A 10,837-nucleotide genomic window follows, 5' to 3' on the forward strand; every position below is an offset into this window, starting at 1 on the left:
ATTACTAAAGTGGGCTTAATGGACTAGCATCTGAAGGAGTTTATCTATATTTAACATGCAGTACTTCCCTGGGATTTAGAAAGACATTTCTCCTCACCTATGGCCTCCATAACCTCAATGAACACATGAATTCACTGAATCCTCCTTCCTCAAAACCAGTGTTCTTCTATCTGCTCTCTAGAAATAGGGAACTATGTTATTAATCATAGAATGAACCATAGAATTATTGAATTGTTATTGCAGAGAAGGAGACCATTGAGCCTCTTGTGCCCGAGATAGTTCTCTGTAACAGCTGCTTAGCTAGTCCCATGCCCTGCCTTTTCTCTGTGACCCTGGAAATTCTTTCTCTTCAGACAATGATCCAATTCTCTTTATGAAAGCCACAATTGAACCTGCCTCCACCACACTCTCAGGCATTCCAGATCATAATGACCCACTGGAACAATTTCTCCCTATCGACACTATCCAAGCCCCTCATATCTGAATATCTGTAACCAACCTGTTCGCAATTTCCCCTTCTCTGGATAGAACAACCCCAACTTCTTCAATCTATCTGCGTAACTGAAGCTTCTCATCGCCAGAACCATTCTCGTAAATCATTTCAGCATCCTCTCAAAGGTCTTCCCCTCCTTCCTAAAGTGTAGTGTCCAGGATTGGAGACTAAACCAGTGTTTTATTTAATTTGCCATAACTTCCTTGCTTTTGTCCTCTGCCTCTATTTATAAATCCCAGGTTGCCACATGCTTTCTTATCCTGTCCTGCCATCTTGAACAATTTTTACAAACATACCCCCAGGGCCCTCTGCTCCTGAATCTCCTTTACATTTGCACCCTTTGTTTCATATTGCCTCTCCCAATTCTTCCCAGCAAAATGACACTTCTCTGCATTAAATTTCATCTGTCACGTGTCCATCCATTTCACCAATCTATGTCCTTTTCAAATTTAATAATACTACCCTTGTAGTTCAAGTTTTTTTGCTTCCAAGTTTTATGTCATTCACAAATTTTGAAATTGTGCCCTGCACATCCAAGTGTACGTCATTAGTGTATAACAGGAAAAGCAGGGCTCTTAACAATGACCCTTGGGGAACCCCAGTGTATACCTTCCTCCAGTTCGAAAAACAACCGTTCACTCTGTTTCCTGTCACTTAGCCAATTTCATATCCATGCTGCTACTATCCCTGTTATTTCATTAGCTCTAACTTTGCTCACAAGTCTGTTGTGCGGCACTTTATCAAATGCCTTTTGGAAGTCCAGATACACCGCATCAACAGCATTACCCTCATCAACCCTTTCTGTTACTTCTTCAAGAAACTCCAGCAAGTTAGTTAAACATGATTTTCCCTGAACAAATCCATGCTAGCTTTCCATTTCCCTCAGTGACTATTAATTTTGTTTCATGATTTATCATTTCTAATTTTTTTCCCACCACTGAGTGTTAAACTGACTGGCCTTTAGTTACTGGGTTTATCCTTGCAAACTTTTTTGAACAAGGGTGTAATATTTTTCAATTCTCCAGTCCTCTAACATCACCGATGTAACTAAAGAGGACTGGAAGGTTATGTCCAGTGCCTTCACAATTTCCAGCCTTACTTACCTCAGGCTCTTTGGATGCATTTCATCTGGTCTAGATGCCTTTTCAGTTTGAAGTATAACCAGTCTATCTAATGCCTCTTCCTCTTCAATTTTAAACCCATCAAGTTGCCTCTTTTTTTTGTTGTTTTCTTTGATGGGATGTGAGCATTTCAGGCAAGACCTGCATTTGTTGCCCATCCCTAATTGCCTTTGAACTGCATGGCTTACTAGGCCATTGCAAAAGGCAGTCTGGTGTAACATTTAGGCTAGACAGGGATTTCTTTCCATAAAGGGCATTGGTGAAGCAGGTTTTGTTTTCACAACCACCATGGCACCATTACTGAGACTAATTCTCAATTCCAGATATAAATTATTGAATTTAAGTTCTACCAGCTGCCATTTGAACCCATGTCCCCAGAGCATTAGCCTGGGTTACTGGCCCAATGATATTACCACTACGCCATGACCTCCCATGATAACTTGAGTAGCATCTTGTGCCTTGGTAGAAAGACAAATGCAAAGTACTCAGTTATTTCTTTTTTTAACTTCCCTTTGGACATGCTATATTTAGCCTGGCTCTCACTTGTACTATCAACCTGACGTCTGTCAGATGCTCTCTTTTTCTGCTTCATTTTACCTTCCATCTCTTTTTTTCATCCAGGGACCTATGAAGTTTTTTACCTTCCCTTTTTCACCTCATGGGAATTTACCTTTGGCATTTTACAACCTGAACAATTGGTTCGCAAAAAAGGAAGCAGTTAGTCTGAAGCAACTTCTTAGAGTTAATCTTACAGAGAAACTATTTCCCCCAGGTGAGCGAATCCAGAACAGGAGGACATCATTTTAAATTTGAGCCAAGCCAATCAGGAGTGAATTCAGGAAGCACGTCTTCACACAAAAATGTAATAGGAATCCGGAACCCCCTTCCTCAAAAGGCCGAGGCTGTTGTGCCAGTAAAAACTTTCAGAATTATGGTTCATAGATTTTTCAAGCGTATCACAGGAAATGGAACAAAAGTGGGTGAATGAAATTGAGATACAGATCAGCCGTTATATAGCTGAACGGTGGAAGAGTTTTGATGAGCTGAATGGCTTCCCCCTGTTCCTATGTGTCTAATCTTTGGAATTAAATGGACAGAAAATTTGGCAATGCATTCTTGCAAATCAAATTTCAGCCGCCATACCTCTTTTCGCAAATAGTGCCATGGGATCTTTCACATCCAGCTGAAAAGGGATCTCTGTTTAACATCACTTCCAGCAATGCTAAACTCACTCAATATGGCACTGAAACGACAGTTTCAATTTTGGAGTGGGATTTGAACCCACGACCTTTTGTCTCAGAGGTAAAAAACCTTACGTTCAAGCTAAGGTGATACGTAGAGCTAAGTGCTCCAATTGGAACAGGTGAATCTACCCCAGGTGAATCTTTTCATGGAATAGTTCTCAAGTTCAGATCAGGATTGAATGAGTAACAAAAAATCCAAAATCCTGAATCCAAATACAGCGCCTCCCATAATCTCAGGCCATCCCAAAGCTCTATGCGGCCAATGAACTACATTTGTAGTGTAGTCACTGTTGTAATGTAAGGAATGCAATAGTCAGTTTGCACAGAACAAGATCCCACAAGCAGCAATGTGATAATACTCAGATAATCTGATTTGGGGATAAATATTGAAACACTTCCCTGCTTTTCTTCAAGGTGGTGACATGGGATCTTTTACGTTCACTCAAGAGGGAAAACGGGACCTCGGTATAACAGCTCCGGCATCTCTGGCAGCACTCCTGGCATCGGAGTGTCAGCCTAGATTATGGGTTCACGTCTCTCAACTGAGGCTTGAACCCATGCCATTCTGCTTCAGAGTGGTGAGGGGTGACCCACTGTAGCAAAGCTGAAGAAGAGGAGCTGACCCGGACTCTGCAATGAAAACATGGAATCACAGAATTATTACAGTGCAGAAGGAGACCATTTGGCCCATCATCCCTGCACCGGCTCTCTGAATGAGCATTTCACCTAGTGCCATTCTCCTGCCTTCTCCACGTAACCCTGTACATTGGTTCTTTTCACCTAATTCCCTCTCGAATGACTTGATTGAGGCTGTCTCCACTGCACTTCCAGGCAGTGCATTCCGGACCTAAATCACTCACTGTGTGAAAAAAAGTTTTCTCTCACATCATTTTCACTTCTTTTGTCAATTACCTTAAATCTCTCCCCTCTCATTCTCAAACCTTTCACAAGTGGGAACACTTCCTCCCTATCTACTTTGCCCATGATTTTGAATACCTCTATCGAACCTCCTCTCAGCCTACTTGTCCCCACGGAAAACAGTCCCAACTTCTCCAATCTATCTTCATAACTGGAGTTTCTCATCCCTGGAACCATTCTCGTCAACCTTTTCTGCACTCTCTCCAATGCCTTCGTATCCTTCAATACTCCAGCTGAGATCTAATCATCTCTAATACAAGCTCAGCAGAAGATCCTTGATATCAGAACAAAAAATGCTGAAAAACCACAGCAGGTCTGGCAGCATCTGTGTAGAGAGAAACAGAGTTAACATTTCGAGTCCGTGTTACTGTACTTCAGAGCTCTGACTCGAAACGTTAACCCTGTTTTTCTCTCCGCAGATGCTGCCAGCCCTGCTGAGTTTCCCCGGCATGTTTTGTTTTTATTTCAGATTTCCAGCATCCGCAGTATTTTGCTTTCCTTGATCTTGTACTCTAAAGATAAGAAGCGTGAGATATTCTGAAAGCCGTCCGTAGCATCCTAAACACTGTGCTATTTCTGCCTGACCAGTGAGTGATGGTGAAGTCACTGGGGAACTGAGCTGGAGGAGTCATGAGTGAGCTAGCTGAGTTCACTGAGAGCGAAGCAACTGTGAGTGATGAGCTGGTGATGACTAACAAACCCTTCCCGTTCGCTGTTGAAGACAGTGCCTAAGTTTCATTCCCTTTTCTTCAAATTTTGAATGAAATCAAACAAAAGTGAGGACCTCCTAACCCTGGCCGACTTTTCAGAGAGGATTTTTGGGTGTGAAATTCATTCAGAAACCAATGAAAAACGGGGTGCAGTGTAAAACAGTCATTCAATCCATTATAGCTTATTTTGTCAAGGCAAATTTTGACCCCACCCTTTTTCATTTTTTCCATTTTTGCATCAGTTTTATTGTGACCTTTCAGTACTCATTACACCATCAGGGCTTCTGCTTTTTCCCTCTTCGTTTCCCTCCTCTCCTGAAGGTGAGGGCAGTGAAATCAGATGTCGGGCAGGCAATACAAGAAGGCCTGCTATTGCATTGCCCTCTGCTATATGCTCAAGAATAGAAAAGCAGTATATTATTTAACTGGAGAGAGATTGCAGAACTCTGAGGTACGGAGGGATCTGGTGTCCTGGTGCATGAATCAGGAAAAGCTAGTATGCAGACACAGCAAGTGATTAGGAAGGCAAATGGAATAGTATTGTTTATTGCAAGGGGGAATGGAATATAGAAGTAGGGATGTTTTGCTGCAGTTGTACAGAGCGTTGGTGAGACCCCATCCAGAGTAACGTGTACATTTTTGGTCTCCTTATTTAAGAAAGGATATAAATGCGTTAGAAACAGTTCAGAGAAGGTTCACTCGACTGGTTTATCTTACAAGGAAATGTTGGGCAGCCTGGGTCTGCATCCATTGTAGTTTAGAAGAATGAAAGTTGATCTTATTGAAACATATAAGATCCAGAGGGGACTTGACAGGGTGGATGCTGAAAGGATGTTTCCCCTTCTGGGAGAGACTAGAACTAGGGGACACAGTTTAAAAATAAGGGTTCTCCCATTTAAGACGGAGATGTTGAAAGACTGGTAGCTAAAGTCAACTGGGGCTGCAGTGATGGGTGACTGGGAATTGGTATTGGATAGGACAGGGGCAGCATAGTTTTGGATGATGTCAGGCTAAGCATGGACATGGCTGGTGTTGGAATAGTCAAGTTGCGAGTTGCAGGGCGAGAATTTCAGCAGCAGAAACAGGAGAGGAGGGGAGTGATGTTAAGGAAGTGGAAGTAAATTTTTTTTGCTAAAAGCAAAACACTGCAGATGCTAGAAATCTGAAATAAAAACAGAAAATGCAGGTCTCGCAGCGTCTATGGAGAGTGAAACAGAGTTATCGTTTCGAGTCCGTATGACTATTCTTCAGAGCTAAAGAGAAGTAGAAATGTGATAAATTTTATACTGTTTAAGAGGGGATGAAGCAGGTCAGGGATAGCCGGGAGCTCAGGAGAGATTGACAAAAATGTCATGGACACAAGACAAAGGGAGTGTTAATGGTAGTGTTAATGACTAAAGAAGGTGCTGATAGTGGTATAAAGGTAAGATAGCAGAATGTGTTAAAAGCAGAACAAGGGTCTGCGCTCTGTGAAAGCACAGCATAGAAACAAGTGACAGACGGCCCTGTAGGGTGGCGGGTGGGGGGTGCTGGGGAATGGGCTGAGGGAAACGATTTTTTTAAAAATTTAAAAGAATAAATAAAGAAATAAAAATTTAAAATAATTGGATTAAAACGTTTCTTTTTGGGTCTGGGTAATGGTGAGAATAGGGGCCAGAAACTCAGCTCAGAGTTAGACTGCACACTGAGATGCTGCTTTTCTATCCTTGAGCAGATGGTAATGCAATAACAACCTGAAACTGTGAGAAAGGTGGGGGGCAGATTCAGTGATGAGGGTACTGAGCTTGTAGCAGGGTCCAAAGATAATTGGCTTTGTTCTTACCTTTAACTGGAAGAAACTACTTCTCATCCAGGGCTGGAGGTTGGACAGAATCATACAGAGGTGGAGGGAGGAGATGGGAATGTAACATTGGCGTGTCAGCAGTTATGGGAAGATGGTAGCATGGTGGTAATGTCACTGGACTGGTAATCTTGAAGCCCAGGCTAATTCCACTGGTGGGATTTAAATTAATTTAAGAACTGAATAATGAAACTGGTGACTATGAAACTATATTACTGTATAAACCCATCTGCTTCACTAATGTTCTTTCGGGAAGGAAATCTGCCGTCCTTACCTGGTCTGGCCTACATGTGACTTCAGATCCACAGCAATGTGGTTGACTCTTGACTGCCCTCTGAAATGGCCCAGCAAGGCACTCAAGGGCAATTAGGGATGTGCAATAAATGCTGGCCTTGCCAGTGATGCCCACGTCCCATGAAAGAATAAAGAAAACATGTGGAACCTGACGCCAAATGTTTGGATGGTGTTGCTGAGGGACGTGAGGAAGAGGAGCAACCAGGAATAGGTTCTTGAAGATCTCTGGGGGAAAGAGAAGCCATTGCTGGGGATGATCTAAGTATGACTGAATAGAGAAAAGTGGAAACAAGTGAGAGCGGTCCCAACCAGCTAATCAACAGAGGAGAGGTGTTGGAGGAGGAGGGTGTGAGCAAATGTGTCAAAGGCTGCAAACAGGTTGGCAAGAACAAGGAAGAAAAATGCACCACAGTTCACAATCCTAAAGGATATCATTTGTCACTTTGATGAAGGGTGCCTTGGTGGGGCAGGAATCTAATTCGGGAACAGATTTTGTAGGCAGCAACACGTTCAAGGACTTTTGAAGTGGAATGGGAGGTGGGGGATGGGGCGGTAATTTGCAAGGATGCTCGGTCAAGGGTGGGACCTTTGAGGAGCAGGTGACGGGATAAAGTTGAAGGAGATGGAGGGACAGAACCCGAGGAGAAGGAACTGCCCACAAAATCAGCTAAAATGGGGGCTAGGACAGGAAGTTGAGTAGTCAGTGGTTGCGTGAGAATGGGATCAAAGGAACACGAGGGTCGAAAGAACAGAAACAGCTTGAAGAAAGCAGAGGAGAAGATAAGGGAGAAACTAAAGAAGGACATAAGTTCAGGACAATGTGGGGGTGAGGGTTGGGGTGTGGAGGAGGCGGTAGCCTGGGGACTGGTTTGCTTTGATAGCAATGGAGAAGAAGGAGATCAGTATCAGCAGCTGAACGGATCTTCATAATGAAGACGTGCATGAGCTCCTCTCCTTGCTGTTGGAGGTGAGGGTGGAGGTGAAATGAAAGGTTTTCAAGGGGAGGGTTAGTAGTGGGACAGATAAAGCAAGGCTTCAGCATGGTCTTCAGAATGCCCCTGGCTTAGTGGCCGGTTTTGCCAGTATAGAGAAAGGACTGGAATTGTTTGATATGATCCAGGGAGATCTGGTGATGAATGGCTAAACCAGTGGTGCATCAGACATGTTCCACCTGCAACCTTTGGATTCCAGGGAACAGACATGGGAGGGAGGGTCTCCCAGAATGACCAGGATAGAATCGAGAAATCGTTTAATTGGGACATCAAAGGGAGAGCTGAGGGAGTGTATATGCAGACACTGAAATAATGTGGCTTCTGGAGAGACAAAGGAGGTGGGGCTAGGGAAGAGATGTACTTCAGGGAGAAACCTAGTGGGGAGACAGGGAATAATAGAGAGATGAGAGGGCTGGAACAACATGAGATACTCAAAGGAGGAGAAGGTGCTATAAGAGACAATATGGCAAGTGTCCAAAATGTGGCCTGGTGCTAAGAGCCATACCGTCAATGAAGGTCTTTGGGTTCAGACACTGGTGGCAAGCAAGGAGGGTTTGTTAAGGGGTCAAGACGTCGTCAGCTGTGAGTCGAATTTCATTCAAAGCCGTGTTGTCAATGCGTAAGGTCGTGAGTCCTGATCACGTGAAGGGACATTCTAGAAGGAATTGCAGAGAGGGGCAAAGGATGTTGAGCCACTGGCAGGGCCCAGGGTGACTGAGGTGATGAGAGAGAGCGGGAGTGAGATAGTGCTTGGTGAAATTAGCCCCCTTCCCCTCCTTACTCCATGAGCCTACTCGGTGTACAATTTGGCGAAGTAGGCATCTCGGGCAGCATTTGCCCAAAAGGTGGCAGTGGCGGGTGCTTTGTTTTGTGGAGTGCCAGGATAGGCACAGAGGGGAGCTGAGGGCTTATTCAAAGGGGATTCAAGAGAAGGGACAGCTGCAGGAGAGCAGGAAGGCAGAACAGTAATGGGTTTGGCAGACGGACTGACAAACCCTCCTTGCTTGCCACCAGTGTCTGAACCCAAAGACCTTCAGTGACGGTATGGCTCTTAGCACCAGATGGAGGCTCACTGCCATCTTCTCCAGGGCAATCAAGGATGGGCAACAAACGTTGGCTTTGCCACCGATGCTCACATCCCATGAACAAATTTTTAAAAATAGAGGCCAATTTAAGGAATAGATGAGAGGCTTTGAAGAGATGAAAGATGGCATGAGCTGGTGACAGGAAAATGAGGGGACAAGGGAGAGCTGCCGGGAAGACTTAAAGGAAAAGGAAGAGGGAATTGGCTTGGTAACAGAGTGAATCCAAAATGAGTAAATGAATGGACACAGAGGGGAACTCAGTTTACAAAGACATGGCAGAGAAAGCAACCTTTATTGTAACAGGGGAGAACATGTTAATAAAAAGATCTTAATGTTAATAGTAAACCTGAGAGAATTCAAACCTTACGTTTGTTGTCATTGGTCATGTGGTGACTTAAGGAAGTGAGCACCATTGTGTAACATCATCACACAAGATCTATCATCTGAAAATTCCAGTTTCTACTGGGGCTATCCTTTTTCTGAGTAAAGGGGGCTTTCCCTATTCTAAATGGATTGTATCAGATGATTTGACCAACTGCTTCTTGCATTCAAACATCAAGCCTCTCATCTATTCCTTGAATTGGCCTCTGTTTTTTAAAATTTGTTCATGGGATGTGAGCATCGGTGGCAAAGCCAACGTTTGTTGCCCATCCTTGATTGCCCTGGAGAAGATGGCAGTGAGCCTCCACCTTTAAACATTGCAGTCCGTCTGGCACAGGCATACAGTGTTTTTGGGAAGAGAGTTACAAAATTTTGACCCAGCAACGGTGAAGGAACAGAGAAATATTTCCAAATCATGATTGTGTGTGGCTTGAAGGGGAACTTGCAGGTGGTGGTGTTCCCAAGCATCTGCTGCCCTTGTCCTTCCAGGTGGTGGAGGTCATGGGTTTGGACGGTGCTATTGAAGGACCCCTGGTGAGTTGCTGCAGTGCATCTTTCAGTTGGTGCACACTGCTGCCACTGTGCGTCAGTGGTGAAGGAAGTGAATGTTCAGATGAGTGAATGGGAATCTGATTAAGTGGGCTACTTTGTCTTGGATGGTGTTGGGCATCTTAGGTGTCATTGGAGCTTGTCATTAGGCAAGTGGAGAGTATTCCATCACACACTCCTGACTTGTGCCTTGTAGATGGTGGATAAGGAGTCAGGAGGTGAGTTACTCATTGCAAGATTCCTAGCCTCTGACCTGCTCTTGTAGACACAGTATTTATATGGCTAAACCAGTTCAGTTTCTGGTCAATAGTAATCCCCAAGATGGGGGATTCAGCGATGCTAATGTTGTTAAATGTCCAAGGGTGATGGCTTGATTCTCTTGTTGGAGATGGTCATTGCCTGGCAGTTGTATGGTACAAATGTTTCTTACCTCTTATCAGCTCAAGCCTGGATATTGTCCAGGTCTTGCTGCATTTGGACATGGACTGCTTCAGAATCTGAGGGGTCGCGAATGGTGCTGAACATTGTGCAATCATCAGCAAATATCCCCACTTCTGACCTTATGATGGAGGGAAGGCCATTAATAAAGCAGCTGAAGATGTTTGGGCCTAGGACATTATCCTGAGGAACTCCTGCAGTGATGTCCTGGAACTGAGATGATTGACCTCCAACAATCACAACCATTTTCCTTCTAATTATGACTCTAACCAGTGGAGAGTTTTCCCCCTGATTCCCATTATACTCCAGTTGTACCAAGGCTCTCTGATGCCACACTTTGTCAAATGGTCCCATGATATCAAGGGCAGTCACTCTCACCACTGCAGTTCAGCCCTTCTGTCCATGTTTGGACCAAGGCTGTAATGGGGTCATGAGCTGAATGGCTCTGGCAGAACTCAAGCTAAATATTGGCGAGCAGGTTTTGCTGTGTTAGTGCCACTTAATAGCACTATCAAAGACACCTTCCATCACCTACCATCACTCTACTGATGATCGAGAGTAGGCTGATGGGCAGTAATTGGCCAGGTTGGATTTGCCCTACTTTTTGTGGACAGGACATACCTGGGCAATTTTCCACATTGCCAGGTACATGGCAGTGTTGTAGCTGTACTGGAGCTGCTAGGTTATGGACACAGCTAGCATTGGAGCACAAGTCTTCAGTATGATTGTAGGTTGTTGTCAGGGCCTATAGTTTTTGCAGTATCCAGTGCCT

The sequence above is a fragment of the Cetorhinus maximus genome, chromosome 21 (genome assembly GCF_964194155.1).
Source record: "Cetorhinus maximus chromosome 21, sCetMax3.hap1.1, whole genome shotgun sequence".
Lineage (NCBI taxonomy): Eukaryota > Metazoa > Chordata > Chondrichthyes > Lamniformes > Cetorhinidae > Cetorhinus > Cetorhinus maximus.